The sequence below is a fragment of the Sinocyclocheilus anshuiensis genome, unplaced genomic scaffold (genome assembly GCF_001515605.1).
Source record: "Sinocyclocheilus anshuiensis isolate Anshui unplaced genomic scaffold, SAMN03320099.WGS_v1.1 scaffold2085, whole genome shotgun sequence".
Taxonomy (NCBI): domain Eukaryota; kingdom Metazoa; phylum Chordata; class Actinopteri; order Cypriniformes; family Cyprinidae; genus Sinocyclocheilus; species Sinocyclocheilus anshuiensis.
In genome coordinates this window covers 644,995-651,579 of record NW_015554052.1, presented here as the reverse complement: position 1 = coordinate 651,579, position 6,585 = coordinate 644,995, and the positions used below count along the sequence as shown (strand labels likewise).

The 6,585-nt window shown below is 39.3% G+C and overlaps 1 protein-coding gene and 1 long non-coding RNA gene across 2 annotated transcripts in view; one reads left to right on the top strand and one right to left on the bottom strand.

Moving 5' to 3' along the window:
- LOC107668476 (potassium/sodium hyperpolarization-activated cyclic nucleotide-gated channel 1-like) overlaps positions 1-6,585 on the bottom strand; it is a 97,252-nt gene that overhangs the window by 28,569 nt on the left and 62,098 nt on the right. The window lies entirely within an intron of this gene.
- LOC107668481 (uncharacterized) lies at positions 4,722-6,027 on the top strand. The gene is made up of 4 exons (XR_001631900.1): positions 4,722-5,268; positions 5,367-5,450; positions 5,784-5,870; positions 6,012-6,027. It is a non-coding gene; the product is annotated as an uncharacterized LOC107668481 (long non-coding RNA).

The window sequence follows — 6,585 nt, the reverse complement described above, 5'->3', positions numbered from 1 at the left end:
CACACACACACACACACACACACACACACACACACACACCAGAGGAGCTCTTTCATGGGAATTTCATCAAACCGGACAAAAGAAAGAGCAAAAGCCTGAAAATCTGGGATTCATACCTGAAAAAATGAAAAGCAACATTAGCATGTAGATGAAGACGAGATTCTTCATCTCAAAACACGCTGGAGAACATGAGCGTCAGGTTTCGTTTGTGGAGCTCCAGTAGTCAGTCAGACCTCTTTAAGCTTATGTAAATTATTCAATTCAACTTTTCACTCAGATCGTTCAGACAGTTTCACGGCTGTTTTACATGGTAATGACGAGCTCCCGGATCATTTTCAATGGGAGGCGGATCGGCGCTGGCACTGCTTGCCGAATTCATGCACAAAATTCATTGCAACTTTATCATAACTGCTAGCAGCACATACACCGCACAAGATAAAAAGATTTTATGCTAATAATATAATTATGCATTGGAAAACAAAAAAAAGTATTAAATCACAAAAATGCAAAATACACCAGCCATTCATAAATTCTTAAATTAGAAGGTAAAATCCAAAACTAACTACCAGTTACTATATAACTATTAGGATGTAAAATAAAGCTCAGGCACATAATATGATGTTTACCTTTAATGACCCATTATAAGCCTTCAAGTTCATAAGCAGAATTTGTGCTGAAACCATAGACTGCATAAAAACATGGACATAGTGTCCGTGACGTCACCCGTAGGTTTCTGAAGAGCGTTTTTGAAGCTCAAAGTGGGCAGAGCCGGCCGTCGCCATCTGGGCAGCGCGTCACCGCGCGTCACTCCCAGATAATGGACCTTTTTCACATTTCTGGGTTTCTCAGCAGTAGAAGTCGTCATAGTTGGGTTAACTTGAATAGCAGTGAATGGGAGAGTACTACAAATATATTTTTTTGTATTCCCATTTGCTCAAATAGCAAAAGAAAAACTCCACCATAGTGTTTTCATGACTTTCAATAAAAGGAAAAAAATTGAGAGAGACTTATAACGGCAGTCAGAAGAGAGAACGATGTCAAATTTACCGTCCCTCCCATAGACACTGCATTAGAAACACCCTCGCATTAGCGTTAACTGTTTTTTTGCAATTTGATGCAAAGGTGATATAATACAAAGAATAGTGTTATAAATATACATACATTTAAAAAAAAAATACAAATATGAAAAACTTTCGAGAATTTACGATGCTGATGACCATTAAACGCGTCATCACAGTCTTGTTAAAAGGGTCCATTGAAAATGGGCAAAGAGGCGGGAGCTGGTTGCTGGAACCACGCCCACCTAGCTAGACGGTGGTGAAAGCAGCGCACGCCCTTAATTATGCAGAACTTTAAGGCTTAACATAATTTAAACGGGTGACTTATAAAAAAAATTCACCCCCCTCACAGTTGTCATGAAGGGCAAAATTAGCTTTAAAGACCAAAACCACATTTTGAACCAGGCTGTAAACATATTGTTTTCTGCTGTAAAGTTGGGCATTTTAACATGGGGAGTCTATGGGACTGACTCTCTTTTGGAGCCAGAGAGTCTAGCGGCCAGTCGATGAATTGCAGTTTTAGTCACTTCCGTGTTGGTTTCACAAGAGAGGTTCACTAGGTTGCCGCTTGGTTGAAACACTCAGAACTGCATAGCAACATAATAACACCCGCTCACAATACTCTTAGCAACACCACAGCAACATACTAACACACCCAAAACACCCTAGCAACACCACAGCAACATACTAACAACCGCTCAGAACACCCTAGCAACACCACAGCAACATACTAACAACCGCTCAGAACACCCTAGCAACACCACAGCAACATACTAACAACCGCTCAGAACACCTAGCAACACCACAGCAACATACTAACAACCGCTCAGAACACCTAGCAACGTGCTGGCAACCACCCACAACACTCTGTAATCATAGTGGTGAGTTTTGCATGAGCATACACTCACATTTACTTAATAAAACATATTAATTTGGCTGTATATTGCATTTTAATAACTTTTTAATTCTGTTATATAAATTATGGTGTTTTTAGTTGAATATTGTCATCCTCAATGTTTTGTGCCAGATAATTGCTAATAATCACATTATAATCGCATCTAAAATAAATCACATATATATTTTTTGCCCATTTAAACAGCTTCAAATGTAAGTAGCTTGGAGTGTAGCTGATTACTTTTTTCAGACGGGTAACTTGACTTAAAAAAATGGGTCGTTTCAGGAGAGTTTGGAAGTATTTTCTCCAACACTGCTCTCTATTATAAGGCTTTACCGTCTCTTTCTCTCCCGCGCCATCTGAAGGTGAGAAGTCTTTGATTTGAGATGATAACGTGTGAAGCGTTTGCTAATCTTGCCTCCACACGAAAGAGCATGTGTGAGTCAACTAGATTAGACGCCATAGAATTAATTCTCATTAACTTAAGCAATTATTAAACATGTCATGACTGCTCCGTAATGCTCTTACGGCGGCTTGGTGAACAGGATTACTCCACATATCCAAACACTTCCTTACGTGAAGCCTTTAGAGAGTGTAATTCTCTTCTCGGCACATACGAACAGAGACAGACGGCGCAATGATTCCAGCAGGGAAATCGGACAGTGGTTTCACGTTCTCACACGTCGTGCAGAAACACATGCTGAAGTGAAGGAGGGTGTGAGTGAGTCTCTGTATTCAGATGTGAATGTAAGAGGTTTGAGAGGTGTGTGTGAGGGTGTGAATCTCTGAGCTTCACTCAGATTCATCTAAAAAAAAAAATTGTTTTATTTAAATTAAAATTACAACAAATTACAACAAAAGTAATTTATGAATGTGCATCTGTAACGACACACTTTCATATAAACATCCCATCAATAACAGAGTAGGATGTTAATTCATCACATTACATTTGTTAGCCTTCACCTTTGTCATACTACTTTCAACATACTATGATTAGGGACAATATAATCCTAATCTCACACACTATATAATACAGACAGTATGTGAATGGGCCCATGCATGGCTCACATGTGCCGGTCATTCTCTCTGTTAGCAGGTAGATAAGAAAAAGAGCATGAATATAACTGTCCAGGAAACTCACGTCTTCCCATAATCCTCTGCCAAGCACAAGTGAGAGGGTTTTGCAGGCTTCGGTTCAGCACGTGTCCCATGAGCCCTCGACAGGACGAGGAATAAGTGTGTGTGTGTGAAATGATTCCCACAGTTGCTCTCAAAAGTCTTTAATTAACAGCATAGCTGCAGGCAGGAATCACACGGCCAAAGATCTCATATCACACCAATCACAGTTTAACCACTAAAAAAATGTCTTCTTCCTTAATCTTTGCATTTGGAGGCTGGAACAATATTCCGGACAATTTTCAAATAGAATAGCAAATTGTATTTTCAATTGCGTTTTCAATATGTGGACGCATAAATTGTGACATAATCCAAATGCAATTGCAAATCCTGCATTACCGTTTGCATTTTCGCTTTCGCGAATGCACAGTGACTGCCAAATTTCAAATGAAAAACCAAAGTCCATTTGCAACTGTATTTCCCTTGTCTTAGGAGTTACGAGCCTGTCATATTTAAATAGCAATATTAATTACCAGTCTGCTTTTTCACTCTCGCTGCATCGCGCATGTAACCTGCCAAAACTCAAATGGAATCGCAATTCCTTTTGCATTTGAATTTCCGATGTATACATGGAAAGCTGCCAATCATCGTCAGGCGACTATACTAGGGGGCGTGTTTGTATTGGGAGGTGACGTCACTCACAGACGACCGTGCCGAATGCTCTGATCAATGGAGGTAATCGGTAAAGGCTCCGCTAAAGGCAGCTACCTATCAGTTTCGTACCTGTGTGAACGAATAGACAGTGCAACCTTCTTGGCACAATACATAATTCTGTCTTTTTTACCCCAAATGTAGCGATTATCCCCTGCTAACAGCGGGAGCCACAACGGTACGCACAATAGGTCAATATTCACTATTAACCAAACGCTTTTCACCTGTCTCAGCATCTCTCACTGTTTACACTCACACTTTTAATCCATAATAGAGAGCGTCACACCTGCCTCAAGACCTTTTACCGTTTGCACTCCACTTGATGAACTTAAGCAAACAAACAGAGCAAATCTACACGTATTTACCTATTTGCAACCTACATCTTATTCCTATCTAATAGCCTATGTGCACCTGCCTCAAGATCTCTCAGTCTGTTTACGATCCGATAGATGCATGTGACAAAACAGAAAATGCTGCTACTCTTACTCTGCCTGCCCCAGATGACACTTCACCAGTCAGATCTAGGTGCAGCTGTCACAGAACACGAGGATTACATGCATGCAAGGTCAAAAAACGCTTTTGTTTTCTCAAAATATGCATTTAATATCACCTCATTTTCCAACGATTCTCAAATGATTCGTTCGAAGGAGTTCTAAGATTCAGTCTTTTGCCATAGTTGCGTATTTTGAATGCTCGACTGAAAATATAAACATCTGTTATTTATCATACTTACAGGTTGTTATTCAGTGGAGAGAGCTGGTCCAAATAAATTGGGAACTGAAACATCTTTCAAGAGCAAGCGTTTTGTGAAACTCGCATCGAACTCCCCGAGATTAGAGAAGCAGTCATCAGAAAAATTACGGGAACACAAAAAAAGATTGGGGTTGTACTACTGTGAATTTTAACCACTGATTCTTTGCAGCCTCATCTTTCGGAAGTGAAAATAAAATGAATTTACACAGCATAGGACACAGCGTCTTCTCGACATGTTGAGATGTTAACCACACGAACAAGCTATAGTGTTCGCAGCTGACCAATGTAGAACATAGGCGGGCATTATGCAAATGTGTTACGTGACGTGTAGCCGTTACGGAAGTGGGATTCAAATTTTGACGACGACTCGTTTAGACTGTTCTGAGCTGTTTCTTTCTTTTGGGAGACAATAACTTTATTTATCATGCACTTTCAGCTTTACAACTTTGCAGATCGGTTACATTCACTACATTGCACACTGCATAAAATGCAATATTCGAAATGGCATAATAGGGGCACTTTAAGTTCCTATGACATTTATATGCCTGTTGTTGTAAATATATCACAATGTTAACTGTTGTCTGCTAGCGTGTGTCAGTTTCTGGCCAGATGTCAGAGTCCGACAGGTGGGTTCGTTGGAGGTCCGTGTCAACACGCTCACCTGGCTCCCACCTACGCAGCTGTAAACGCCCTGTGCATCCTGGGTACAGAGGAGGCCTACAAAGTCATCAACAGGTTTCACGTTTGCGTTGTATGATCACCTGCTTGCCTACAGATGTTACGTTGATCATATTACCATGGAAACACATTCTGTTTGCCTCCTCCCTCATCAGAGAGAAGCTTCTGGATTTCCTGTACTCTGTGAAGCAGCCAGATGGCTCCTTTGTGATGCATGTGGGCGGGGAGGTGGATGTCAGGTGAGTTCTGTCACTGTTGTTCCAGCATACCCTGAAGCATCTTCACAACATCCATACATCTCTCTATTGCCCATGTTCTGATGTTACTGTGCTGAAGCATTTTTCAAGAGTGACCTTTTACTGTTCCCAACAGACAGATTAGTGCTAGAAAAATGCTTAATGTTCACCATAGGTCAGCGCTAAACAAAGAAAGTCACTTTGAAAACTAATTGGATCCTACAGACTTTTAGTCTTATTCTTAATCTTATGTAGCTTGTGGTTATTAACATGCATAGATGGTGATCATTGTCTGCCTGTTCACTCATGGTTGCTATTGTGTGTCTAATCTGATAGGAGTGCATATTGTGCAGCTTCTGTGGCTTCACTCACCAATATAATCACCCCCACCCTGTTTGATGGGACGCACAATTGGATTCTTAGGTAACTACTTCCACATTCTATTTCAAAACATGCCAATTCAGTTACATTCAGATTATAATCGAATGTCCAATTTTAAATAATACTAGGCAACGTTTTTATTCAGAAAATATTTTAATGGACATTTTTTTCTCTTTTTTCAAGAATTCTCCTGGGACGATTAAAATTTTTTTGTCATGCATTAAGCTGAAAGACTATATAATTGTTCTTATTACTTTTGTTCTTGTTATTGTTTTTATTATATGTATGTTTTTGTATATTTGTATTTATTTATTTATTTATATATATAATTTTCAAACAAAACTGTTATATAATTGTTTTGAAATGATGTATATGACTGAATTGTGAAATTAAAATGTTTCCTCTTGCCATATAACCACTGCTGCTGACATGGCGTTAATAGAGGCTCAACATGAAACCTGTGGAACAACCCATTTGGTGCCCAAATCTTGTCTATATCATGCTATTCACCCATATAACATGGTTGAACAGAAAAACTAATTCTGAATTTTTAGGAAAAACATTTTAATATCAATAAAAATTATTTATTTATTACACTTTAAAGGGCCATTCACTATGGAAGGATATTCCGGAATATTTTCAAAAGGAATTGCAAACTGTATTTTCAATTGCGTTTTGACGCATAAAACGCATAAATTGTGACATAATCCAAATGCAATTGCAAATCCTGCATTACCGTTTGCATTTCGAACGCACA